The 27,013-nt window shown below is 46.9% G+C and overlaps 1 pseudogene; it reads left to right on the top strand.

The window, feature by feature from the left end:
* Nucleotides 1–1,425: 1,425 nt before the first annotated feature.
* On the top strand, nt 1,426–2,421 carry LOC122939422 (annotated as a pseudogene).
* Nucleotides 2,422–27,013: the final 24,592 nt, after the last annotated feature.

Genomic DNA, 27,013 nt, shown 5'->3' with positions numbered 1-27,013 from the left:
ATTAGTAGGCATTGCTGTGATGGCCTCTTGGGGCAAGTAGTATGACGCTTGTTGATTGGCTGCTGTGCAGCCTTTCAAAAAGCGCCAAGAAAGCGCCGAACACCGAACCCGAACTTTTTCGGAAATGTTCAGGTTCGGGTCCAGGGTCCAAAAATCCTAAAGTTCGGTACGAACCCAAACTTAACAGTTTGGGTTCGCTCAACCCTAGCCTACTTGCCATTCAGCGGTGCAGTTATATGTGGTAAAGCCCTTTTTGCTGAGTAATTTTTTTGTGACACAAGCTTTTTTCGGGAAAATTTATGGGTAATTGTACACCTTCTTTTGCTGTATGGACCGACCAATTTAGTGGTGAAATTCTTTGTGTGACACAGGCTTTTTTGAGGGATAATTTGTGGGTGATTGTACACCTCCTTTTTTGCGATATGGGCGAATTATGTAGTGGTAAAATTTGTTATGTGAAACTGGCTTTTTTCTGGGAAAATTGATGTGTGACTGTACACATCCTTTTTCTGTATGGGCCGAATTACGCAGTGGTGAAATTTTTAAATTTCAAAGCAAACTCCGCTGCTCTGTATCTCTTGTGAAGTCAATGTCTCCAACTATGCCCTCGTGCGATTTACACCAATTATATTATTTTCATGGAGATCCAAAAATTAAGTTGGAGGCATGTAGTGTATGCAAGCCATGTGTGACCCCTCTCATCACGCTCACGCTGTTCTGGAACTGGTTTGACTGGACGAACAGAGTCACAAAGGGGTGGAACTACTCTGAGTCCTTCGGTAAGAAATCAAATCCTGGCTTTCTCCACAACAACTCAAAATCGGAACCATGGTGACCGACAACGGGATGTGCTGCGTCAAGGAGGTCTGAGCCATATACTCTGCATGGCACATGTGTTCAATCTGGTTGTCAAGCGGTTCCTAAAGTCTTCCATCCATCTGCAAGACATCCTAAAAATTGCTTGGAAACTTTGCATGCACTTCAGCTAGTCGTACACCGCAAAGCACAACCTCCTTGAGTGGCAGCGGCAGAATGGCATCCCCTAACATAGGCTGATATGCGGCATTTCCACCCATTGGAATTCCACCCTCCATATGTTGGACCAACTATACAAACAGGGAAAGGCGAAATACGGACAGGTGTAGTCGCTTGTGTAACTTCGACGTCAGCCAGTGGCAGCTCATGCGTGACACCTGCTATTTGCTCAGGACCTTTGAGGAGGCCACGTCATTTGTCAGTTGCCAGGATTACGGGATGAACAATGTCATTCCACTGCTTCATGTCCTGAAACAGATACTGGTAAATCTGGCTGGTGAGGGGACTAGAGACGTGACACCTAGAAAGATGGTGGCAGAGTTTGATACATTTGTCTGTCAAGATCACTGTTTACAGTCAGTGAACCGGAACATAATTTATTGCAAGGATATGCAAACACCAACCGATGGGGTGATAACCCAAAGAAGTAGGTCATCATCACAAAGGAGCAGCCATTTTCACAGCCCGAGGTATACTCCCGGAAGGTTGACCTCTGCACGACGACGGTCTGCATTGCAAAGCCTGTCTGAAAGAAAAATACTGCAGTGCACCCTCTTGGAGGAAACTCTTGATCTGGCACAGGTTGCGTTGCTCCTTCAAAAACAATGGACTCTGTATAGCGTGGCACAGATGTATAATTTCTCATACACCAGACTGAAAGAGTATTCCAAAGACCTGTCTGCCAACATAGCTGCCGAGAAGCAGAAGGGTCTTGCCATTGAAGTGGGCTCAGAACTGAACCTAAAAGCCAAAGTTTACTGTTTACTTGGATTCAAAGGAAATGACAGAGATCCACTGGCTGTGCTCATACAGATTTCATCCAAGCCTCCACTCACCAAGGCAAGCACAGAAGATTAGATTGTGTGGAGGTGTTACCAAAGACATTTACTTGTCTCATGCTGTTCTTGTATAACGGCTCTGAGGCTCTCACGGCTATCGTAGGGACATGGTTCCAAAGAAACTTTGACTGTTGTTTCGGTAATCTGGTGATCAGTTCTCAGGACCTTACGTGGCTAGCAGCGATGTGGACTGGGTATGACGTGTCTGAATCAGTGTTGGCCACAGAGCTTGTTTTCTCTGTGCCCGTCGAACCTCGCATGGACATTTCTTATGTCATCCACGCAGAGGATTTCAAGACTTTATGGAATGATATTCATAAATCAAAGGACGAGGTCACGTTGGAGGAAGTGGACAATTTATCCCAATGTCTTTACTCGCAGTTATTCAGACACTTTAAAATCCACTTATCAGCAACCCAGCTCGTCAAGGTGACGACATCTGTGGCATAAGCACATTGTGAATAAAAAGAAGTTCCTTAGTATGGACTACCTAATCCGAATGCTGGGATTCATCACGGAGCTGGCCATCAATAAGATCCAGTATTGAACACATGGACAACTCTAATTTTGTACCTTGTCCACAATGTTCGGGACCCCCGGACGTCTTACATGTCTTAGACATGATCCCTGCAGTTCTTACTACATGTTATACTGCCTCTTACCATTCTGTTACAGCGGCTGTGAGACCTGCACATGCTAAGGCTTATTTATAAAGATTTCAGGGTGTTGCCTGTACCTTCCAGCTGTGATTGTGTAGCCTGCACTGTAGGAATGAGCTGGAGTTGGCTTGTTTGCTGGACTGTCCTCCAGTTATCAGCCATACCCCATAAATTTCATGATCTATATGCATTACCATTGTGGTCTCCCAGACATGGGTAGTCAATCAATTCTTGTTGATGAAGCACTTTTTTTTTTTTTGTTTCTCCACCATTAAAAACCCCCAAAGAATTTGCTTGTGATTTGGTAGCCAAAAGCAGGAGTGGGTACAATACACCGAAGGCATGCAAATATTCTGTTCACATATCATCTCTATTTTGCATTTACTCCTGTTTTTTTTGGGCATTAGAAATACTGATGGATTACTGACCAAATGCTGACCAAGTGAAGGCAGATGCTCCACAGACAGGATCCATTTTTGTGGGTTATTGTTCTGACGGATCAGAGGAAGAGCAAAATTATCAGTGACTAGTGTTGGGCGCGAATATTCGAATTGCGACTTTTAATCGTGAATATCGCCACTTTGAGAATTTGCAAAGATTTAGAATATAGTGCTAATCGCAAATATTCTAGATTTTTTTTTTCATCTGAACATATGATCCCTCCATGCTTCTTCCTTGTGGGCCAATGAGAAGGCTGCAATGTCTTTCTCTGAGCTTAGCAACATCCCTAGCAACCAATAGGAAAGTTGCCTGATCCTTACTATAGAAGAACCTCCCCAGCAGCCATTTTCTGCAGTTTTTTGCAGTTCTGAGAGAGACAGCAGTGTTATTGCTGTGCTCTGTGCTTTGCTGTGTCATTACATTAGATAGTTAGCTTATATACTGTATATATAATACAGATAGTTAGTGGGAGACAGTCAGTGTAGGTTAGATCGTGATATAGACATAGTGCTGTGATGTCACAAGTTCACAACAATACTGCACCAATCAGTAATATTTAGTCAGACCTGCTAAAATGTGAAGTTGCACGTATTGTTGTACATGTGCAAAAATATGCACATCATTAATTGCGAATATATTGGAGCACTCTATCAGCATATAAAGCTATTGTAATGTTCTGCCGTGCCAACCATTTTCTCCAGTCTCAGAAAACTCCTAGCAGCTTGAAAAATGTAGCAAAAGTGACCTACGCCTGTATTGCTTGCGCAATACTGGCATATTGCATTGCCGATTTTCGCAATCCAGAAAATAATGGCAAATTCTCACATTCTCGAATTTATGACGAATATTTTCCCAAATATTTGCAAAATATCGCAAATTTGAATATTGCCCCTGCCGCTCATCATTATCAGTGACATCAACACAAAATTACTGCTGGTTCCCTCTCCACTCTGTCGGGAGGCTCTACTTATTGTGGCAATTTGCTCTGGTAAACAGGCTTTTGGACACAGTATAGAGTCAACAACAATGTCTTTAATTTAAACAGTTTGGTGTTTATTCACACATAAGGATAACCAAAACAAAAAGTCGGTTTCAAGGAAAACAGTCACCTTGAGTCTGGTGTTTGTTCACACCATGCAGCAAAGCGGAAGTCCTTGGACATAGCAGAAACCACCGGCTCTCACGCCAACAAGTCAGGAGGCTTTTACCCAGGCCCAAACTCCCAGGTCCCAACACAGCGACTGACAGAGCTTCACTGTCAGAGAGGAGTAAATTCCTCCCACCTGACAGTGCTGCCTCTGTTTTATAGCCCAAACCAAGACCCGGCCGGGAACGTGAGGAGCAGCCACCCACCCTGCACTTTGGCTGCTCTGGCACTTCGAGAATTTGCGAGTATTTAGAATATAGTGATATATATTTGTAATTTTGAATATTCTAGATTTTTTTCAATGGTAACCTCCCTTCTTGCTTGTGTGCCAATGAGAAGGCTGCAATGTCTGAGCTTAGCAAAATCCCTAGTAACCAATAGGAAAGTTGCTTACTCCTTATTATATAAGAACTTCCCCAGCAGCCCTTGTATGCAGTATTTTGCAGATCTGAGAGAGAAAGTAGTGTTATTGCTGTGCTCTCTGCTTTCCTGTGTCATATATTAGATACAAACCAGATTCCCAAAAAGTTGGGACACTAAACAAATTGTGAATAAAAACTGAATGCAATGATGTGGAGATGGCAAATGTCAATATTTTATTTGTAATAGAAGATAGATGACAGATCAAACATTTAATCCGAGTAAATGTATCATTTTAAAGGAAAAATAAGTTGATTCAAATTTTCACGGTGTCAACAAATCCCAAAAAAGTTGGGACAAGTAGCAATAAGAGGCTGGAAAAAGATAATTTGAGCATAACGAAGAGCTGGAAGACCAATTAACACTAATTAGGTCAATTGGCAACATGATTGGGTATAAAAAGAGCTTCTCAGAGTGGCAGTGTCTCTCAGAAGTAGGGATGAGCGAACCCGAACTGTATAGTTCGGGTTCGTACCGAATTTTGGGGTGTCCGTGACACGGACCCGAACCCGGACATTTTCGTAAAAGTCTGGGTTCGGGTTCGGTGTTTGTCGCTTTCTTGGCGCTTTTTGAAAGGCTGCAAAGCAGCCAATCAACAAGCGTCATACTACTTGCCCCAAGAGGCCGTCAAAGCCATGCCTACTATTGGCATGGCTGTGATTGGCCAGAGCACCATGTGAACCAGCCTCTATTTAAGCTGGAGTCACATAGCGCCGCCCGTCACTCTGCTCTGATTAGCGTAGGGAGAGGTTGCAGCTGCGACAGTAGGGCGAGATTAGGCTGATTAACTCCTCCAAAAGACTCCATCCATTGATCGATCTGCAGCTGTGGATGATTGAACTGCGGCTATTGAATTGCTCACTGTTTTTAGGCTGCCCAGAGCGTTTTTCAGTCACTTTTTTTCTGGGGTGATCGGCAGCCATTTTGTGTCTTGTGTTGCGCCAGCACAAGCTGCCACCAAGTGCATTTAACCCTCAATGGTGTGGTTGTTTTTTGGCTAAAGCCTACATCAGGGTCAAGCTGTCACACCAAGTGCATTTAACCAGCAATAGTCTGTTTATTTTTTGGCCATATACTACATCAGGGGCAACCTGCGCCTGTCACCAAGTGCATTTAACCCTCAATGGTGTGGTTGTTTTTTGGCTAAATCCTACATCAGGGTGAAGCTGTCACACCAAGTGCATTTAACCAGCAATAGTCTGTTTATTTTTTGGCCATATACTACATCAGGGGCAAGCTGTCACCAAGTGCATTTAACCCTCAAAGGTGTGGTTGTTTTTTGGCTAAATCCTACATCAGGGTGAAGCTGTCACACCAAGTGCATTTAACCAGCAATAGTCTGTTTATTTTTTGGCCATATACTACATCAGGGGCAAGCTGCGCCTGTCACCAAGTGCATTTAACCCTCAGTAGTGTGGTTGGTCAAGCTGTCACACCAAGTGCATTTAACCAAAAATAATCTGTTTATTTTTTGGCCATATACTACATCAGGGGCAAGCTGCGCCCGTCACCAAGTGCATTTAACCCTCAGTAGTGTGGTTGGTCAAGCTGTCACACCAAGTGCATTTAACCAGCAATAGTCTGTTTATTTTTTGGCCGTATACTACATCAGGGGCAAGCTGCACCTGTCACCAAGTGCATTTAACCCTCAGTAGTGTGGTTAGTCAAGCTGTCACACCAAGTGCATTTAACCATCAATAGTGTGGTTATTTTTTGGCCATATCCCAGTCTAATTCTGTCAGTAAACGTATACCTTTCACCCAGCGCCTAAATACTAGGCCTCAAGTTTATATCCAGCTAAATCTGTCGTTACTGGTGTGGCTGGTCAAGTTATTTAGTGTCCGTCAAAGCACAGTTTTTGTTCTGGGTTGAAATACAATTCCCAATTTAGCAATTTCCTAATTTAGTGGTTTATGCTGTATCAGAGCTATTTTAAATCTATCCCTAAAAGGGTATATAATAATCAAGGGGCACATAGGGTCATTCTGAATAACTTCACACACACGCTACTGTGCATTTCCAAGTCTAATTCTGTCAGTAAATCTTTACCTGTCACTCAGCGCCTAAATACTAGGCCTCAAATTTATATTCAGCTAAATCTGTCATTACTGCTGTAATGTTGTGGCTGGGCAAGTTATTTAGTGTCCGTCAAAGCAAATTTTTTGTTCTGGGTTGAAATACAATACCCAATTTAGCAATTTCCTAATTTAGTGGTTTCTGCTGTATCAGAGCTATTTGAAATCTATCCCTAAAAGGGTATATCAGATTCAAGGTGCACATAGGGTCATTCTGAATAACTTCACACACACGCTACTGTGCATTTCCAAGTCTAATTCTGTCAGTAAATCTATACCTGTCACCCAGCGCCTAAATACTAGGCCTCAAATTTATATCCAGCTAAATCTGTCGTTACTGCTGTACTGTTGTGGCTCGTCAAGTTATTTAGTGTCCGTCAAAGCACATTTTTTGTTCTGGGTTGAAATACAATTCCCAATTTAGCAATTTCCTAATTTAGTGGTTTCTGCTGTATCAGACCTACTTTAAATACATCCCTAAAAGGGTATATCAGATTCAAGGTGCACATAGGGTCATTCTGAATAACTTCACACACACGCTACTGTGCATTTCCAAGTCTAATTCTGTCAGTAAATCTATACCTGTCACCCAGCGCCTAAATACTAGGCCTCAAATTTATATGCAGCTAAATCTGTCGTTACTGCTGTACTGTTGTGGCTGGGCAAGTTATTTAGTGTCCGTCAAAGCACATTTTTTGTTCTGGGTTGGAATACAATTCCCAATTTAGCAATTTCCTAATTTAGTGGTTTCTGCTGTATCAGGCCTACTTTAAATTTATCCCTAAAAGGGTATATCAGATTCAAGGTGCACATAGGGTCATTCTGAATAACTTCACACACACGCTACTGTGCATTTCCAAGTCTAATTCAGTCAGTAAACCTATACCTGTCACCCAGCGCCTAAATACTAGGCCTCAAATTTACATCCTGCTAAATCTGTCGTTACTGCTGTACTGTTGTGGCTGGGCAAGTTATTTAGTGTCCATCAAAGCACAGTTTTTGTTCTTGGTTGAAATACAATTCCCAATTTAGCAATTTCCTAATTTAGTGGTTTCTGCTGTATCAGGCCTACTTTAAATACATCCCTAAAAGGGTATATCAGAATCAAGGTGCTGATAGGGTCATTCTCAATAACTTCACACACACGCTACTGTGCATATCCCAGTCTAATTCTGTCCGTAAAACGTATACCTGTCACCCAGCGCCTAAATACTAGGCCTCAAATTCATAGTCAACTAAATCTGTGGTTACTGCTGTGCCTGTATTAGTGTAATACGGTACCTAAATAGATATCCAGATAGTGTTAGGTATCTGTAAAAAAAGGCCTGAATTTGAATTCAATACATTGGGCCAAATAATATTTTTGTTGTTGTGGTGAACGATAACAATGAGGAAAACATCTAGTAAGGGACGTAGACGTGGACATGGTCGTGGTGGTGTTAGTGGACCCTCTGGAGCTGGGAGAGGACGTGGCCGTTCTGCCACATCCACACGTCCTAGTTTACCAACTACCTCAGGTCCCAGTAGCCGCCAGAATTTACAGCGATATATGGTGGGGCCCATTGCCTTTCTAAGGATGGTAAGGCCTGAGCAGGTACAGGCATTAGTCAATTGGGTGGCCAACAGTGGATCCAGCACGTTCACATTATCTCCCACCCAGTCTTCTGCAGAAAGCGCACAGATGGCGCCTGAAAACCAACCCCATCAGTCTGTCACATCACCCCCATGCATATCAGGGAAACTGTCTGAGCCTCAAGTTATGCAGCAGTCTCTTATGCTGTTTGAAGACTCTGCTGGCAGGGTTTCCCAAGGGCATCCACCTAGCCCTTCCCCAGCGGTGGAAGACATAGAATGCACTGACGCACAACCACTTATGTTTCCTGATGATGAGGACATGGGAATACCACCTCAGCAATGTCTCTGATGATGACGAAACACAGGTGCCAACTGCTGCGTCTTTCTGCAGTGTGCAGACTGAACAGGAGGTCAGGGATCAAGACTGGGTGGAAGACGATGCAGGGGACGATGAGGTCCTAGACCCCACATGGAATGAAGGTCGTGCCACTGACTTTCACAGTTCGGAGGAAGAGGCAGTGGTGAGACCGAGCCAACAGCGTAGCAAAAGAGGGAGCAGTGGGCAAAAGCAGAACACCCGCCGCCAAGAGACTCCGCCTGCTACTGACCGCCGCCATCTGGGACCGAGCACCCCAAAGGCAGCTTCAAGGAGTTCCCTGGCATGGCACTTCTTCAAACAATGTGCTGACGACAAGACCTGAGTGGTTTGCACGCTGTGCCATCAGAGCCTGAAGCGAGGCATTAACGTTCTGAACCTTAGCACAACCTGCATGACCAGGCACCTGCATGCAAAGCATGAACTGCAGTGGAGTAAACACCTTAAAAACAAGGAAGTCACTCAGGCTCCCCCTGCTACCTCTTCTGCTGCTGCCGCCTCGAGCTCTTCTGCTGCTGCCGCCTCGGCCTCTTCTGCTGCTGCCGCCTCGGCCTCTTCTGCTGCTGCCGCCTCGGCCTCTTCTGCCGCTGCCGCCTCGGCCTCTTCCTCCGCCTCTGGAGGAACGTTGGCACCTGCCGCCCAGCAAACAGGGGATGTACCACCAACACCACCACCACCTCCGTCACCAAGCATCTCAACCATGTCACACGGCAGCGTTCAGCTCTCCATCTCACAAACATTTGAGAGAAAGCATAAATTCCCACCTAGCCACCCTCGATCCCTGGCCCTGAATGCCAGCATTTCTAAACTACTGGCCTATGAAATGCTGTCATTTAGGCTGGTGGAAACAGACAGCTTCAAACAGCTCATGTCGCTTGCTGTCCCACAGTATGTTGTTCCCAGCCGCCACTACTTCTCCAAGAGAGCCGTGCCTTCCCTGCACAACCAAATATCCGATAAAATCAAGTGTGCACTGCGCAACGCCATCTGTAGCAAGGTTCACCTAACCACAGATATGTGGACCAGTAAGCACGGCCAGGGACGCTATATCTCCCTAACTGCACACTGGGTAAATGTAGTGGCAGCTGGGCCCCAGGCGGAGAGCTGTTTGGCGCACGTCCTTCCGCCGCCAAGGATCGCAGGGCAACATTCTTTGCCACCTGTTTCCACCTCCTCCTTCTCGGCTTCCTCCTCCTCTTCTTCCACCTGCTCATCCAGTCAGCCACACACCTTCACCACCAACTTCAGCCCAGCCCGAGGTAAACGTCAGCAGGCCATTCTGAAACTCATGTTTGGGGGACAGGCCCCACACCGCACAGGAGTTGTGGCGTGGTATAGAACAACAGACCGACGAGTGGTTGCTGCCGGTGAGCCTCAAGCCCGGCCTGGTGGTGTGCGATAATGGGCGAAATCTCGTTGCAGCTCTGGGACTAGCCGGTTTGACGCACATCCCTTGCCTGGTGCATGTGCTGAATTTGGTGGTGCAGAAGTTCATTCACAACTACCCCGACATGTGAGAGCTGCTGCATAAAGTGCGGGCCGTCTATTCGCGCTTCCGGCGTTCACATCCTGCCGCTGCTCGCCTGTCTGCGCTACAGCGTAACTTCGGCCTTCCCGCTCACCGCCTCATATGCGACGTGCCCACCAAGTGGAACTCCACCTTGCACATGCTGGACAGACTGTGAAAGCAGCAGCAGGCCATAGTGGAGTTTCAGCTGCAGCACGCACGGGTCAGTCGCACTGCGGAACAGCACCACTTCACCACCAATGCCTGGGCCTCCATGCGAGACCTGTGTGCCCTATTGCGCTGTTTCGAGTACTCCACCAACATGGCCAGTGGCGATTACGCCGTTATCAGCGTTACAATACCACTTCTATGTCTCCTTGAGAAAACACTTAGGGCGATGATGGAAGAGGAGGTGGCCCAGGAGGAGGAGGAGGAAGAAGAGGGGTCATTTTTAGCACTTTCAGGCCAGTCTCTTCGAAGTGACTCAGAGGGAGTTTTTTTGCAACAGCAGAGGCCAGGTACAAATGTGACCAGCCAGTGCCCACTACTGGAGGACGAGGAGGACGAGGATGAGGATGAAGTATTGTCACAGCAGGGTGGCACCCAACGCAGCTTGGGCCCATCACTGGTGCGTGGCTGGGGGGAAACGCAGGACGATGACGATACGCCTCCCACAGAGGACAGCTTGTCCTTACCCCTTGGCAGCCTGGCACACATGAGCGACTACATGCTGCAGTGCCTGCACAACGACAGCAGAGTTGCCCACATTTTAACGTGTGCGGACTACTGGGTTGCCATCCTGCTGGATCCACGGTACAAAGACAATGTGCCCACCTTACTTCCTGCACTGGAGCGTGATAGGAAGATGCGCGAGTACAAGCGCACATTGGTAGAAGCGCTACTAAGAGCATTCCCAAATGTCACAGGGGAACAAGTGGAAGCCCAAGGCCAAGGCAGAGGAGGAGCAAGAGGTCGCCAAGGCAGCTGTGTCACGGCCAGCTCCTCTGAGGGCAGGGTTAGCATGGCAGAGATGTGGCAAAGTTTTGTCAACACGCCACAGCTAACTGCACCACCACCTGATACGCAACGTGTTAGCAGGAGGCAACATTTCACTAACATGGTGGAACAGTACGTGTGCACACCCCTCCACGTACTGACTGATGGTTCGGCCCCATTCAACTTCTGGGTCTCTAAATTGTCCACGTGGCCAGAGCTAGCCTTTTATGCCTTGGAGGTGCTGGCCTGCCCGGTGGCCAGCGTTTTGTCTGAACGTGTATTTAGCACGGCAGGGGGCGTCATTACAGACAAACGCAGCCGCCTGTCTACAGCCAATGTGGGCAAGCTGACGTTCATAAAAATGAACCAGGCATGGATCCCACAGGACCTGTCCATCCCTTGTGCAGATTAGACATTAACTACCTCCCCTTAACAAAAAATTTTTGTACTCCAGGGCACTTCATCATTCAATCCTATTTTTATTTTCATTTTACCATTATATTGCGAGGCAACCCAAAGTTGAATGAACCTCTCCTCTGTTTGGGTGCCGGGGCCTAAATATATGACAATGGACTGTTCCAGTGTTGGGTGACGTGAAGCATGATTCTCTGCTATGACATGCAGACTGATTCTCTGCTGACATGAAGTCAGATTCTCTGTTACGGGACCTCTCTCCTCTGCCTGTGTGCCTGGGCCTAAATATCTGACAATGGACTGTTCCAGTGTTGGGTGACGTAAAGCATGATTCTCTGCTATGACATGCAGACTGATTCTCTGCTGACATGAAGCCAGATTCTCTGTTACGGGACCTCTCTCCTCTGCCTGTGTGCCTGGGCCTAAATATCTGACAATGGTCTGTTCTAGTGTTGGGTGACGTAAAGCATGATTCTCTGCTATGACATGCAGACTGATTCTCTGCTGACATGAAGCCAGATTCTCTGTTACGGGACCTCTCTCCTCTGCCTGTGTGCTTGGGCCTAAATATCTGACAATGGTCTGTTCCAGTGTTGGGTGACGTAAAGCATGATTCTCTGCTATGACATGCAGACTGATTCTCTGCTGACATGAAGCCAGATTCTCTGTTATGGGACCTCTCTCCTCTGCCTGGGTGCCTGGGCCTAAATATCTGACAATGGACTGTTACAGTGGTGGCTGACGTGAAGCCTTATTCTCTGCTATGACATGCAGACTGATTCTCTGCTGACATGAAGCCAGATTCTCTGTTACGGCACCTCTCTCCTCTGCCTGGGTGCCTGGGCCTAAATATATGAAAATGGACTGTTACAGTGGTGGGTGACGTGAAACCTGATTCTCTGCTATGACATGCAGACTGATTCTCTGCTGACATTAAGCCAGATTCTCTGTTATGGGACCTCTCTCCTCTGCCTGGGTGCCTGGGCCTAAATATATGACAATGGACTGTTACAGTGGTGGGTTACGTGAAGCCTGATTCTCTGCTATGACATGCAGACTGATTCTATGCTGACATGAAGCCAGATTCTCTGTTACGGGACCTCTCTCCTCTGCCTGGGTGCCTGGGCCTAAATATATGACAATGGACTGTTACAGTGGTGGCTGATGTGAAGCCTGATTCTCTGCTATGACATGCAGACTGATTCTCTGCTGATATGAAGCCAGATTCTCTGTTACGGGGCCTCTCTCCTCTGCCTGGGTGCCTGGGCCTAAATATATGACAATGGACTGTTACATTGGTGGCTGACGTGAAGCCTGATTCTCTGCTATGAAATACAGACTGATTCTCTGCTGACATGAAGCCAGATTCTCTGTTACTGGACCTTTCTCCTCTGCCTGGGTGCCTGGGCCTAAATATATGACAATGGACTGTTACAGTGGTGGGTTATGTGAAGCCTGATTCTCTGCTATGACATGCAGCCTGATTTTCTGCTGACATGAAGCCAGAATCTCTGTTACGGGACCTCTCTCCTCTGCCTGGGTGCCGGAGCCTAAATATCTGACAATGGACTGTTCCAGTGTTGGGTGACGTGAAGCATGATTCTCTGCTATGACATGAAGACTGATTCTCTGCTGACATGAAGCCAGATTCTCTGTTAAAGGACCTCTCTCCTCTGCCTGGGTGCCTGGGACTAAATATCTGACAATGGACTGTTACAGTGGTGGGTGACGTGAAGCCAGATTCTCTGCTATGGGACCTCTCTCCAATTGATATTGGTTAAATTTTATTTATTTTATTTTTATTCATTTCCCTATCCACATTTGTTTTCAGGGGATTTACCTACATGTTGCTGCCTTTTGCAGCCCTCTAGCCTTTTTAGTGCCGAAAAGTTCGGGTCCCCATTGACTTCAATGGGGTTCGGGACGAACATCCAGGTGTTCGCTCAACTCTACAGGGAACCCCAAACACAGGTGTCCCCTGGCTCACCTCAGAGAAGACCAGTGCTGACCACTGGTCACCTCCCCCTGATCGTCCCCACGACCTGCCCAGCAGCTTTTTTCAGCTTCTGGCTCTGCAATGTGCCGGTCTTCATTGACCGGCCAATTACAGCGCTTGGAGGTGTAGGGGGGCAGTGCTGCACCATGATGCCCTTACCTGGCTGGATGCCTGCCGATAAGAGAAGCTATGGTCCCCAGATTCCCTTGCGATCCTACCCAGCACCCGGTGCTGGTCCTTAAGTCACGCCCAGTTGAGCCATACATGTACGGCGCGGGTCCTTAAGGGGTTAATAAGGCACCATATATAAAGGCTTGGGTACTATTGAAGAAACATTAATATGAGCTACATATATCTCAATAGCATAAAAATGCTGAAATCTAATACATATGATATAAACTAATACATACAGATAATCGGGGGGCGGAGCTAGCACCTGAACTGAGTGGTCGCATGCAGCAGTAGCGCCGTTCATTACATTGCCCAAAAAGCTAGTTTTTCCAGCCTGTCGGATCCAAGATGGTAAAGATAGGAGGCTCTAAAGCAGCTGATTTCTCCAACCAACACAGATCTTCATCAAATGAAGGAGAGATGGACAATTTTATTAAAAAAGAAACCAAGAAGGCGCCGACCTCGCCGCACGCCGCTACACACAAGCAGTCAGTGGACCCTGGCGCTTCTCATAAAGGTGAGGAAGACTCCGATTCTCTACCCATCTCCCGCACATACCTCAGAGATGCCCTCACTTCTTCACTGGCAGCGGTGCTGGAGCCCCTGAGCTCTGACCTCCTGGCCAGAAAGCAAGACGTCCGAGGGGCGGAGCCTGCAGCCGTGCTGAATGGCTGTGTGAAGACAGAGCTCCGTGATAAAAGTGCCCTTACAGCCTGGATTTCAGCGTGATTCGGCCTAATAATGGTAAAGATCGGAGGATCTAAAGCTGGAGAAGCCGCTGCGCAAGTGAAGCCTGCAATAACAAGCGGCGATATGGACAAATTTATAAAAAAAAGCAGCCGCTACCTACGCCAGCAGAGAAGCAAAGATGGCGCCGGCGTCTCCACATGCGGCCAGCAGAAGACAAGGAGAAGCCCTTCTCGGCGCTCAAGGAGGTGAGGATGACTCTGACACCCTCCCGATCTCCCGCTCCTACCTCAGAGACACTCTGACAGCTTCACTGGCATCCGCGCTAGAACCACTTAGCAATGATATCGGCGCGATTAAACAAGATGTCCGCCATATAGGCCGCAGAGTGGAAGCTCTGGAAGAGACACAAACAGCCCTGTTAGACCATCAAACGGCAGGTGGCACAAAAGTTGCAAGTGGTGCAAGTGAATATGAACACAATATATAGCTCCTTAGAAGATCAGGAGAACAGAAGCCGCCGCAACAACCTATGCTTCAGAGGGATACCTGAAACGGTTGCCCAGGGAGATATCCCTAACACTATTGTGCAGATATGCTCTTCCTTGTTGGGTCCTGATTCAGTTCATGAAATTTTACTAGAAAGGGCTCACAGAGCTTTGAAACCCAAGCCTGTCCCCCCAGCACCACCGAGAGATGTCATATGCAAATTTCTGAGCTTTCCAGTAAAAGAAGCGGTACTAAATAAAGCCAGAGATGTACACGTGGTGCAGTGGGATGGCCATGAGATCCTTGTCTTTCAGGACTTAGCCCAATCTACACTGAGGAAAAGGAGAACCCTTAAGCCATTAACACACTGGCTCAGGAGGAACAACACCATGTATAGATGGACTTTTCCATTTGGCCTTACATTTGTCTATGATGGCCGAAGAATGTCGATTTCTTCTTTTCTGGATTTGGATGCAGTATATGAACATCTGAACATCGCTCCACTGGATATCCAGGACTGGGACCCAGTACAAGACTTATGCGGACTACCTGCTCTCCCTCCTATTGAAGCTTGGGACAAACAACATACTCCCAAACAGCAAAGAAACAGAAGAGGAAATCAGAAAACCACCCCGAGAAGACTTCCTATGGGAGATTAGTAATTCACCAATATGCTAATAGTCATGAGGTTTAGTACTACTCGGATTCTCTCCACCTATTGTATCATTTCCCCTTCAGTATTTCCACCTAAGACCTTTTTTTTTTCTTCTCCTTCCTGCTATTGATCTCTTTGTTCCCTCCTTGGTCTGACAGGACCACTCTCTTGATATAAGGGCACTGGAACTGAAATGTTTTCTCCCCCATACTTTACCTTTCCATCAGATTATTTTTCCATTTTCCTACTCCTTTTCTACAGCTCTGTTTCATTTCTTTATTCTACCTGGTTATTATTTCTTTACCACATGATCTCTATGCTAAATGTGAAGCAGAAGAGAATGCGGTATTATTGTTACCGGTTATTAATGTTTGTACATGTTGTCTTTATAGGTAGAGATCTTACTGACAATCCTAATATATCTTATCATTATAGGATGATAGAAGGGATACTGATAACTTTATCCGGGAAGGCACATCTATACCCCTGGCTCCTAGGACTACTAGAATATATCATTAGCACTGGTTTGCCTACATTTAAGGTAAATAGATGGCGGACTTAAATGTGGTTTCTTATAATGTGAAAGGATTCAATGCGCCCTCCAAAAGATGCCAGATTCTCTCCCTACTTAAAAAGAAAGATTGCTCAATCCTGTTGCTACAGGAAACACATTTTAGATTCGACCGTTATCCTAACTTATCCCATTCGAAATTCCCGCTATGGTTCCACTGTGGTTCCAATTCCTCGGCGTCTAGGGGAGTTAGTGTGGGAATCAGGGGAGATGTGCCTTTCCAATTATGCTCTCAATTACATGACCCAGAAGGGCGTTACATTTTGGTTAAGGGCTATATTTCGAATCAAATCTACACGTTTATTAATATCTATGCCCCAAATACTAATCAACAGCATTGGTTTAATAGTCTCGTCCCAATAATAGAGCCATTTAAAGAAGGTATCATTGTATTGGGTGGAGACTTTAATCTGACCCTAGACCCTTTAATAGACACATCCTCCCAAAAATCTGCCCTCTCCCATAAGGCTTTAGTTTCCATTAAAAAATTATTTCACAATCAGGACCTCATTGATGTCTGGAGAACCCTTAACCCAGAATCTAGAGATTATACCTTTTTCTCCCAGGTCCATGGCTCATACCACAGGCTGGACCATATTATGATTTCCAGGGAGCATATCCATCTGTGCTCTAAAGCGTGGATTGACTCTATCCACTTATCCGATCACTCCCCTATTCTGGTTAACATCTCCACACCTCAATTGTCTCCAAGGGCCTTTATATGGAGACTTAATGAACAACTCCTATCATCTAGAGAACAAATTCTAGGCATTCAGAAATACATGGAGGAATTTTTCACGTTTAACGCGATTCCTGAAACTTCCCCCCATGTAGTCTGGGACACCCACAAGGCCTTCATAAGAGGTCAGTTCATCAAGGCAGGTTCGATACTTAAGAAGAAAAGGAAGGCACATATGGACCATCTAATGTTAGAAATCCGTAAATTAGAAACTCTTCATAAAAAGTCTTTGCAGGATTCCCAGCTCTCCAGACTTAGCGAACTGAGAGCGGAATTGAAAAACTACCTAAACGCACAATCCGCCAAGTTTTTCTTACATTCTCAGTATAAATTTTTTGCTAATGGTGATAAAACGTCTAGATTCATGATGAGTAGAATAAAAAAAAGAAGAGCCCACAACTATATACATAAAATTGTTAAGGCCGGAGGTGACCAAGCTGTGACTACTAAGGAGATAGCCCACCAATTCCATGAATACTATAAAGCCCTCTATAATATCCCTCAAACAAGCGGTGACACAAAATCCGTGCCACCCCCTCCCTCAATTCAGCAATTCCTAGATCAAATCCCCCTTCCTAGACTTGATGACTCCCAAAGAAGTAAACTTAGTTCTCCATTCACCTTGGAAGAGCTTTTGCTTACTATCAAACAGCTTCCCAAGAACAAGGCCCCTGGCCCAGATGGCCTCCCTGCCCTTTACTATCGCACCTTTGGTGGAATTTTAGCCCCCCATCTGCTAAAGATTTGTAATTTGTCCCTGAAGGGTCTCCCTTTGTCCCCCGAAATGTCCACAGCGCATATCACCATTATCCCCAAAGAGGGGAAAGATCCCTCCTCTTGCGCTACCTACCGCCCTATATCTCTCCTGAATCTGGACCTAAAATTACTAGCAAAAATGCTGGCCAACCGTTTATCTCCTCTACTTCCCTTACTGGTACATAGAGACCAGACTGGCTTCGTTACTGGAAGAGAGGGCAAAGATAATTCAGCTAGGTTGCTAAATGCTCTGTTTCACGCTAAGAAACATTCTACCCCCCTAGTCTTTCTCAGCACCGATGCTGAGAAAGCATTTGACCGGGTCAAATGGGATTATATGACTCTTACGTTAGGAAAATTTGGACTACCCCCAGAATTCGTTGCCGCAATCCACTCAATGTATACCAGAGCCTCAGCAGCAGTGATAGTTAACAGCTCCCTATCCCTTCCCTTTTCTATTAAGAATGGAACGAGACAGGGCTGTCCCCTTTCCCCCTTTTTATTTGTTTTAGTTATGGAGCCCCTCCTACAGACTATCCGCCAGGAAAAGAAGATTGAAGGTATTAAGTTAGGGGGACAGGACCATAAGGTTGCCGCTTTTGCGGATGACCTTATGATTACTACGACGAACCCAGAGATGTCTCTACCCATTATCTATAAGATACTGGAAACCTTTAGCCCGATCTCAAATTTTAAAATTAACTTAAAAAAATCCAATGTTTTAGCTGTCGGCATAAAACCATCAGTCAAGTTAAAACTTGCTAGAATCTCCCCCTTCAATTGGGACACACCTTTTCTCACCTACATTGGCATCAAAATTTCGGACGACTTGGACAAGCTATTCTCCCTTAACTACACTCCACTTCTTAAATCTATACAGGACTAATTAGCCACTATGCACTCTCCCTTTTTATCCTGGTTTGGCCGTAAGAATATGGTAATGTCCTTGGTCCTCCCCAGACTTAACTACCTACAACAAGTCCTCCCTGTTCCTATCCCGACAAACTATTACTCTACCCTTTCTAAGGCAATTAGAACGTTCATTTGGAATAAAAAGAAATCGAGGATATCGTTACCTACTCTTCAGAGACATAGATCTGATGGTGGAATAGGCCTCCCAAATCCGCTTATGTATAATAGAGCTATTCTCCTGACAAGAGCCCTGGATTGGTTTAGGCAACCTCCTCATAAATCGTGGGTGGGCATGGAGGCTTCCCAGTCTGGATACTCTTTTAGGAGCCTTTTAGTTGACACCTCCAGCTTCCCATTCAAAAATATAATTGCTAGTCCCTCAGCTAAAGCTACCTTGGAAGCATGGAAATGGTTTCAAACTTCCAGTTTGGGCATTCCCATCCCCTCACCGATGGTACAGATAAGAGATGTACTTGACCTTGCCTCCAAGGATTTGAAACAACATATTCCAATGGCCCTCCGCCTTTCAACTACTCCTATCATCTCTTTATACACTGAATCAGGGACCTTATTGGATGGAGATGCATTCTACTCGGCTTTAAATGTCCCTTTCACCAACCCTCTTATTACCTCATTTTTGAAGACTAATATCAATAGACTTATACCTTACCACTCTCTAATAAGACCTCTTACGTGGTTTGAACACATGATCCAGACTCAATCCCCCCCTATTAAGCCTATATCGCAAATTTACAAAAGGCTTAACTCACCTATTATGCCACCAAAACCAGCTTTCATAAACCTCTGGGAAAAAGACCTCGATCATAGATTCTCCTCGAAGGAATTAACTCGTATATTCATGACCCCCCACTCCTCCTCTCGTTGCGTAAGAATACAAGAGAACGGTTACAAGGTACTAACCAGATGGTATAAGACCCCAGACTAGAGTTGAGCGAACACCTGGATGTTCGGGTTCGAGAAGTTCGGCCGAACATCCCGGAAATGTTCGGGTTCGGGATCCGAACCCGATCCGAACTTCGTCCCGAACCCGAACCCCATTGAAGTCAATGGGGACCCGAACTTTTCGGCACTAAAACGGCTGTAAAACAGCACAGGAAAGGGCTAGAGGGCTGCAAAAGGCAGCAACATGTAGGTAAATCCCCTGCAAACAAATGTGGATAGGGAAATGAATTAAAATAAAAATTAAATAAATAAAAATTAACCAAAATCAATTGGAGAGAGGTTCCATAGCAGAGAATCTGGCTTCCCGTCACCCACCACTGGAACAGTCCATTCTCAGATATTTAGGCCCCGGCACCCAGGCAGAGGAGAGAGGTCCCGTAACAGACAATCTGGCTTCATGTCAGCAGAGAATCAGTCTTCATGTCATAGCAGAGAATCAGGCTTCACGTCAGCCACCACTGCAACAGTCCATTGTCATAAATTTAGGCCCAGCACCCAGGCAGAGGAGAGAGGTCCCGTAACAGAGGATCTGGCTTCATGTCAGCAGAGAATCAGTCTGCATGTCATAGCAGAGAATCAGGCTTCACGTCAGCCACCACTGCAACAGTCCATTGGCATATATTTAGGCCTAGCACCCAGGCAGAGGAGAGAGGTCCCGTAACAGACAATCTGGCTTCATGTCAGCAGAGAATCAGTCTGCATGTCATAGCAGAGAATCAGGCTTCACGTCAGCCACCACTGCAACAATCCATTGGCATATATTTAGGCCTAGCACACAGGCAGAGGAGAGAGGTCCCGTAACAGAGAATCTGGCTTCATGTCAGCAGAGAATCAGTCTGCATGTCATAGCAGAGAATGAGGCTTCACGTCAGCCACCACTGCAACAGTCCATTGGCATATATTTAGGCCCAGCACACACACAGGCAGAGGAGAGAGGTCCCGTAACAGAGAATCTGGCTTCATGTCAGCAGAGAATCAGTCTGCATGTCATAGCAGAGAATGAGGCTTCACGTCAGCCACCACTGCAACAGTCCATTGGCATATATTTAGGCCCAGCACACACACAGGCAGAGGAGAGAGGTCCCGTAACAGAGAATCTGGCTTCATGTCAGCAGAGAATCAGTCTGCATGTCATAGCAGAGAATGAGGCTTCACGTCAGCCACCACTGCAACAGTCCATTGGCATATATTTAGGCCCAGCACACACACAGGCAGAGGAGAGAGGTCCCGTAACAGAGAATCTGTCTTCATGTCAGCAGAGAATTAGTCTGCATGTCATAGCAGAGAATGAGGCTTCACGTCACCCACCACTGCAACAGTCCATTGGCATATATTTAGGCCTAGCACACAGGCAGAGCAGAGAGGTCCCGTAACAGACAATCTGGCTTCATGACAGCAGAGAATCAGTCTGCATGTCATAGCAGAGAATGAGGCTTCACGTCACCCACCACTGCAACAGTCCATTGGCATATATTTAGGCCTAGCACACAGGCAGAGCAGAGAGGTCCCGTAACAGACAATCTGGCTTCATGTCAGCAGAGAATCAGTCTGCATGTCATAGCAGAGAATGAGGCTTCACGTCACCCACCACTGCAACAGTCCATTGGCATATATTTAGGCCTAGCACACAGGCAGAGCAGAGAGGTCCCGTAACAGACAATCTGGCTTCATGACAGCAGAGAATCAGTCTGCATGTCATAGCAGAGAATGAGGCTTCACGTCACCCACCACTGCAACAGTCCATTGGCATATATTTAGGCCTAGCACACAGGCAGAGCAGAGAGGTCCCGTAACAGACAATCTGGCTTCATGTCAGCAGAGAATCAGTCTGCATGTCATAGCAGAGAATGAGGCTTCACGTCACCCACCACTGCAACAGTCCATTGGCATATATTTAGGCCTAGCACACAGGCAGAGCAGAGAGGTCCCGTAACAGACGATCTGGCTTCATGTCAGCAGAGAATCAGTCTGCATGTCATAGCAGAGAATCAGGCTTCACGTCAGCCACCACTGCAACAGTCCATTGTCATAAATTTAGGCCCAGCACCCAGGCAGAGGAGAGAGGTCCCGTAACAGACAATCTGGCTTCATGTCAGCAGAGAATTAGTCTGCATGTCATAGCAGAGAATCAGGCTTCATGTCAGCCACCACTGCAACAGTCCATTGGCATATATTTAGGCCTAGCACACAGCAGAGGAGAGGTTCATTCAACTTTGGGTAGCATCGCAATATAATGGTAAAATGAAAATAAAAATAGGATTGAATGAGGAAGTGCCCTGGAGTCCAATAATATATGGTTATGGGGAGGTAGTTAATGTCTAATCTGGACAAGGGACGGACAGGTCCTGTGGGATCCATGCCTGGTTCATTTTTATGAACGTCAGCTTGTCCACATTGGCTGTAGACAGGCGGCTGCGTTTGTCTGTAATGACGCCCCCTGCCGTGCTGAATACACGTTCAGACAAAACGCTGGCTGCCGGGCAGGCCAGCACCTCCAAGGCATAAAAGGCTAGCTCTGGCCACGTGGACAATTTAGAGACCCAGAAGTTGAATGGGGCCGAACCATCAGTCAGTACGTGGAGGGGTGTGCACACGTACTGTTCCACCATGTTAGTGAAATGTTGCCTCCTGCTAACACGTTGCGTATCAGGTGGTGGTGCAGTTAGCTGTGGCGTGTTGACAAAAGTTTTCCACATCTCTGCCATGCTAACCCTGCCCTCAGAGGAGCTGGCCGTGACACAGCTGCCTTGGCGACCTCTTGCTCCTCCTCTGCCTTGGCCTTGGGCTTCCACTTGTTCCCCTGTGACATTTGGGAATGCTCTCAGTAGCGCGTCTACCAACGTGCGCTTGTACTCGCGCATCTTCCTATCACGCTCCAGTGCAGGAAGTAAGGTGGGCACATTGTCTTTGTAGCGTGGATCCAGCAGGGTGGCAACCCAGTAGTCCGCACAGGTTAAAATGTGGGCAACTCTGCTGTCGTTGCGCAGGCACTGCAGCATGTAGTCGCTCATGTGTGCCAGGCTGCCCAGGGGTAAGGACAAGCTGTCCTCTGTGGGAGGCGTATCGTCATCGTCCTGCCTTTCCCCCCAGCCACGCACCAGTGATGGACCCGAGCTGCGTTGGGTGCCACCCCGCTGTGACCATGCTTCATCCTCATCCTCCTCCACCTCCTCCTCATCCTCGTCCTCCTCGTCCTCCAGTAGTGGGCCCTGGCTGGCCACATTTGTACCTGGCCTCTGCTGTTGCAAAAAACCTCCCTCTGAGTCACTTCGAAGAGACTGGCCTGAAAGTGCTAAAAATGACCCCTCTTCCTCATCCTCCTCCTCCTCCTCCTGGGCCACCTCCTGTTCCATCATCGCCCTAAGTGTTTTCTCAAGGAGACATAGAAGTGGTATTGTAACGCTGATAACGGTGTCATCGCCACTGGCCATGTTGGTGGAGTACTCGAAACAGCGCAACAGGGCACACAGGTCTCGCATGGAGGCCCAGTCATTGGTGGTGAAGTGGTGCTGTTCTGTAGTGCGACTGACCCGTGCGTGCTGCAGCTGAAACTCCACTATGGCCTGCTGCTGCTCGCACAGTCTGTCCAGCATGTGCAAGGTGGAGTTCCACCTGGTGGGCACGTCGCATATGAGGCGGTGAGCGGGAAGGCCGAAGTTACGCTGTAGCGCAGACAGGCGAGCAGCGGCAGGATGTGAACGCCGGAAGCGCGAACAGACGGCCCGCACTTTATGCAGCAGCTCTGACATGTCGGGGTAGTTGTGAATGAACTTCTGCACCACCAAATTCAGCACATGCGCCAAGCAAGGGATGTGCGTCAAATTGGCTAGTCCCAGAGCTGCAACGAGATTTCGCCCATTATCACACACCACCAGGCCGGGCTTGAGGCTCACCGGCAGCAACCACTCGTCGGTCTGTTGTTCAATACCCCGCCACAACTCCTGTGCGGTGTGGGGCCTGTCCCCCAAACATATGAGTTTCAGAATGGCCTGCTGACGTTTACCCCGGGCTGTGCTGAAGTTGGTGGTGAAGGTGTGTGGCTGACTGGATGAGCAGGTGGAAGAAGAGGAGGAGGAAGCCGAGAAGGAGGAGGTGGCAACAGGAGGCAAAGAATGTTGCCCTGCGATCCTTGGCGGCGGCAGGACGTGCGCCAAACAGCTCTCCGCCTGGGGCCCAGCTGCCACTACATTTACCCAGTGTGCAGTTAGGGAGATATAGCGTCCCTGGCCGTGCTTACTGGTCCACGTATCTGTGGTTAGGTGGACCTTGCTACAGATGGCGTTGCGCAGTGCACACTTGATTTTATCGGATACTTGGTTGTGCAGGGAAGGCACGGCTCTCTTGGAGAAGTAGTGCCGGCTGGGAACAACATACTGTGGGACAGCAAGCGACATGAGCTGTTTGAAGCTGTCTGTGTCCACCAGCCTAAATGACAGCATTTCATAGGCCAGTAGTTTAGAAATGCTGGCATTCAGGGCCAGGGATCGAGGGTGGCTAGGTGGGAATTTACGCTTTCTATCAAATGTTTGTGAGATGGAGAGCTGAACGCTGGCGTGTGACATGGTTGAGACGCTTGGTGACGGAGGTGGTGGTGGTGGTGTTGGTGGTACATCCCCTGTTTGCTGGGCGGCAGGTGCCAACGTTCCTCCAGAGGCGGAGGAAGAGGCCGAGGCGGCAGCAGCAGAATAGGCCGAGGCGGCAGCAGCAGAAGAGGTAGCAGGGGGAGCCTGAGTGACTTCCTTGGTTTTAAGGTGTTTACTCCACTGCAGTTCATGCTTTGCATGCAGGTGCCTGGTCATGCAGGTTGTGCTCAGGTTCAGAACGTTAATGCCTCGCTTCAGGCTCTGATGGCACAGCGTGCAAACCACTCGGGTCTTGTCGTCAGCACATTGTTTGAAGAAGTGCCATGCCAGGGAACTCCTTGAAGCTGCCTTTGGGGTGCTCGGTCCCAGATGGCGGCGGTCAGTAGCAGGCGGAGTCTCTTGGCGGCGGGTGTTCTGCTTTTGCCCACTGCTCCCTCTTTTGCTACGCTGTTGGCTCGGTCTCACCACTGCCTCTTCCTCCGAACTGTGAAAGTCAGTGGCACGACCTTCATTCCATGTGGGGTCTAGGACCTCATCGTCCCCTGCATCGTCTTCCACCCAGTCTTGATCCCTGACCTCCTGTTCAGTCTGCACACTGCAGAAAGACGCAGCAGTTGGCACCTGTGTTTCGTCATCATCAGAGACATGCTGAGGTGGTATTCCCATGTCCTCATCATCAGGAAACATAAGTGGTTGTGCGTCAGTGCATTCTATGTCTTTCACCGCTGGGGAAGGGCTAGGTGGATGCCCTTGGGAAACCCTGCCAGCGGAGTCTTCAAACAGCATAAGAGACTGCTGCATAACTTGAGGCTGAGACAGTTTCCCTGGTATGCATGGGGGTGATGTGACAGACTGATGGGGTTGGTTTTCAGGCGCCATCTGTGCGCTTTCTGCAGAAGACTGGGTGGGAGATAATGTGAACGTGCTGGATCCACTGTCGGCCACCCAATTGACTAATGCCTGTACCTGCTCAGGCCTTACCATCCTTAGAACGGCATTGGGCCCCACCATATATCGCTGTAAATTCTGGCGGCTACTGGGACCTGAGGTAGTTGGTACACTAGGACGTGTGGATGTGGCAGAACGGCCACGTCCTCTCCCAGCACCAGAGGGTCCACTAACACCACCACGACCATGTCCACGTCCGCGTCCCTTACTAGATGTTTTTCTCATTGTTATGGTTCACCACAACAACAAATATATTATTTGGCCCAATGTATTGTATTCAAATTCAGCGGGATATAAATTTGAGGCCTAGTATTTAGGCGCTGGGTGACCGGTATGGATTTAGTGACAGAATTAGACTTGGAAATGCACAGAAGCGTGTGTGTGAAGTTATTCTGAATGACCCAATGTGCACCTTGAATATTATATACCCTTTTTGGGATAGATTTCAAATAGCTCTGATATAGCAGGAACCACTAAATTATGAAATTGCTAAATTGGGAATTGTACTTCAACCCAGAACAAAAAATGTGCTTTGACGGGCACTAAATAACTTTCCCAGCTACAACAGTACAGCGGTAACGAGAGATTTAGAGGGATTTAAATTTGAGGCCTAGTATTTAGGCGCTGGGTCACCGGTATGGATTTAGTGACAGAATTAGACTTGGAAATGCACAGAAGCGTGTGTGTGAAGTTATTCTGAATGACCCTATGTGCACCTTCAATATTATATACCCTTTTAGGGATAGATTTCAAATAGCTCTGATATAGCAGAAACCACTAAATTATGAAATTGCTAAATTGGGAATTGTACTTCAACCCAGAACAAAAAATGTGCTTTGACGGACACTAAATATCTTGCCCAGCAACAACAGTACAGCGGTGGGTAACGAGAGATTTAGAGGGATTTAAATTTGAGGCCTAGTATTTAGGCGCTGGGTCACCGGTATGGATTTAGTGACAGAATTAGACTTGGAAATGCACAGAAGCGTGTGTGTGAAGTTATTCTGAATGACCCTATGTGCACCTTCAATATTATATACCCTTTTAGGGATAGATTTCAAATAGCTCTGATATAGCAGAAACCACTAAATTATGAAATTGCTAAATTGGGAATTGTACTTCAACCCAGAACAAAAAATGTGCTTTGACGGACACTAAATATCTTGCCCAGCAACAACAGTACAGTGGTGGGTAACGAGAGATTTAGAGGGATTTAAATTTGAGGCCTAGTATTTAGGCGCTGGGTCACCGGTATGGATTTAGTGACAGAATTAGACTTGGAAATGCACAGAAGCGTGTGTGTGAAGTTATTCTGAATGACCCTATGTGCACCTTCAATATTATATACCCTTTTAGGGATAGATTTCAAATAGCTCTGATATAGCAGAAACCACTAAATTATGAAATTGCTAAATTGGGAATTGTACTTCAACCCAGAACAAAAAATGTGCTTTGACGGACACTAAATATCTTGCCCAGCAACAACAGTACAGCGGTGGGTAACGAGAGATTTAGAGGGATTTAAATTTGAGGCCTAGTATTTAGGCGCTGGGTGACAGGTATGGGTTTAGTGACAGAATTAGACTTGGAAATACACAGTAGCGGGTGTGTGTGAAGTTATTCTGAATGACCCAATGTGCACCTTCAATATTATATACCCTTTTTGGGATAGATTTCAAATAGCTCTGATATAGCAGGAACCACTAAATTATGAAATTGCTAAATTGGGAATTGTACTTCAACCCAGAACAAAAAATGTGCTTTGACGGACACTAAATATCTTGCCCAGCAACAACAGTACAGCGGTGGGTAACGAGAGATTTAGAGGGATTTAAATTTGAGGCCTAGTATTTAGGCGCTGGGTCACCGGTATGGATTTAGTGACAGAATTAGACTTGGAAATGCACAGAAGCGTGTGTGTGAAGTTATTCTGAATGACCCTATGTGCACCTTCAATATTATATACCCTTTTAGGGATAGATTTCAAATAGCTCTGATATAGCAGAAACCACTAAATTATGAAATTGCTAAATTGGGAATTGTACTTCAACCCAGAACA

The sequence above is a fragment of the Bufo gargarizans genome, chromosome 5 (genome assembly GCF_014858855.1).
Source record: "Bufo gargarizans isolate SCDJY-AF-19 chromosome 5, ASM1485885v1, whole genome shotgun sequence".
Taxonomy (NCBI): Eukaryota; Metazoa; Chordata; class Amphibia; order Anura; family Bufonidae; genus Bufo; species Bufo gargarizans.
This window is presented reverse-complemented; position numbering and strand designations above follow the sequence as displayed.